The sequence below is a fragment of the Rhincodon typus genome, unplaced genomic scaffold (genome assembly GCF_021869965.1).
Source record: "Rhincodon typus isolate 14 unplaced genomic scaffold, sRhiTyp1.1 hic_rhity00006450, whole genome shotgun sequence".
NCBI classification, from domain to species: domain Eukaryota; kingdom Metazoa; phylum Chordata; class Chondrichthyes; order Orectolobiformes; family Rhincodontidae; genus Rhincodon; species Rhincodon typus.
Window position 1 is genome coordinate 6,035 of NW_025972088.1, and position 2,081 is coordinate 8,115.

A 2,081-nucleotide genomic window follows, 5' to 3' on the forward strand; every position below is an offset into this window, starting at 1 on the left:
ATCTCCGCGTATGTGTCTTTGTGCCTGTGTGTGCACGTGCGCATCTCCGCGTGTGTGTCCCTGTGCCTGTGTGTGCACGCATCTCCGTGTATGTGTCTCTGTGCCTGTGTGTGTCTGTGCGCGCATCTCCGCGTGTGTGTCCCCATGCCTCTGTGTGTGCACGCATCTCTGCATATGTGTCTGTGTGTGTGTGCGCGCATCTCCGTGTGTCCCTGTGCCTGTGTGTGTGTGCGCATCTCCGCCTGTCTGTCTCTGTGCCTGTGTGTGTGCCCGCATCTCCACGTATGTGTCTCTGCGCCTGTGCGTGCGCGCATCTCCGCGTATGTGTCCCTGTGTCTGTCTGACTGTGCATCTGTTTGTGTATTTATGTCTGTGTATATCTTAGTACCTGTATGTGTGTATATCTAAGATAACAAGGTGTAGAGCTGGATGAAGACAGCAGGCCAAGCAGCATCAAAGGAGCAGGAAGGCTGACGTTTCGGGCCTAGACCCTTCTTCAGAAAAGTCCATGTGCTGTGGGTTGACTCTGACCCGGCAACTCTGAAGGAACGGTGATATACTTCCAAGTCAGGATGGAGAGTAGCTCGGAGGGGAACTTGCAGGGGGTTAGTGTTCCTATGTATCTGCTGCCCCTTGTCCTTCTAGATGGAAGTGGTCGTGGGTTTGGAAGGTGCTGCCTGAGGACCTTTGGTGAATTTCTGCAGCGCATCTTGTAGATGGTACACGTTACCATGGAAATATATCCCCGTTCCTTCAGTGTCGCTGGGTCAGAATCCCTGGAATTTCCCTCCCTAAGGGACATTGTGGGTCAACCCACAGCACATGGACTGCAGGGGTTCAAGAAGGCAGCTCACCCCCACCTTCTCAAGGGGGGGCTACTAGGGACGGGGCGATATGTGCTGGGCCCAGGCAGCAATGCTGCGATAACGGGAATGAGTATGAGTGAGAATTGGTCCCTGAGTGAATGCTGGTGGATTCTGCTGTTTGTGGACAGCGCTCCAATGCGTAGGCCCCAGTGATGATGTGTTTTCCTTTCTGTTGGGACAGCTACGTTGTGGGAATGTGCGGTGACGGAGCCAATGACTGCGGGGTGAGTTCTTCTGCTCTTCGCTGTTTTTTCTTTCCAGCAACTATTCGGCCAGGCCGGGCGTCGCAACAGAAGCCCCTCCCCATCTGGCCTCGGGAGATGCTGCCTGTCCCATAGCAAGGCCGGGGTTCTCCGGGAACTCTGGACCAAGGTCTACCTTGAGACTCTCCCCCCCACCCACACACATACCCCCCCAGTAAAGGAGGTCTCCTGAGGGGCTGAATGGCCTCCTGATGTTCCCCACGTTGCCCCAGCAGGGCAGAGATTGGTGACGGTGAGGAGCAGGTCTCCAAGCATGGACCTGCCGCTCTCCCTCCGTTCAGACTGACCCTGCTCCCAGCATTGGAGGGTCTAGATGAGACAGAACACTGCCCTGTGCGTGTGTGTGTGTGTGAGAGAGAGAGTGGGCACAATGGGTGATCAGCCGTGAGGGGGAGAGACAGGCTCGAAGGGACAGAAGGGTCTCCTTCTGGCCCCTATCTCTCGTGTGTTTTTGCTGAGACAGCCCCCCCACCCCCCGTGCCCTGGGCACAGCAGGGTGCCCACTCCTCCTCAATCAGACTGCAGTTACCATGTTTCTGTTACAGGCTCTGAAGACAGCCCACGTGGGGATCTCCCTGTCACAGCTGGAAGCCTCAGTCGCCTCACCTTTCACCTCCAAACTGCCAAACATCGAGTGTGTCCCCATCCTCATCAAGTAGGTACCAGGACCTCCACTTCGCTCACGACCTAACCCTGTGCTGTCCCTGTCCTGGGGCAGGGTGTAATGGGGGGACAGTGTAGAGGGAGCTTTACTCTGTATCTAACCCTGTGCTGTCCCTGTCCCAGGGCAGGGTGTAATGGGGGGACAGTGTAAAGGGAGCTTTACTCTGTATCTAACCCCGTGCTGTCCCTGTCCTGGGAGTGTTTGATGGGGGGTGGAGCAGTGTAAAGGGAGCTTTACTCTGTATGTAACCCCGTGCTGCCCCTGTCCTGGGGGGATTTGATGGGGGGG

At 56.3% G+C, this 2,081-nt stretch overlaps 1 long non-coding RNA gene across 1 annotated transcript in view; it reads left to right on the plus strand.

Moving 5' to 3' along the window:
- LOC125482153 overlaps positions 1–1,783 on the plus strand; it is a 1,975-nt gene extending 192 nt beyond the window's left edge. Inside the window, exons 2-3 of the long non-coding RNA XR_007261564.1 lie at positions 1,048–1,090; positions 1,675–1,783. This is a non-coding gene — a long non-coding RNA (uncharacterized LOC125482153). The remainder of the gene's footprint in view (positions 1–1,047; positions 1,091–1,674) is intronic.
- The last annotated feature ends 298 nt before the right edge of the window (positions 1,784–2,081 follow it).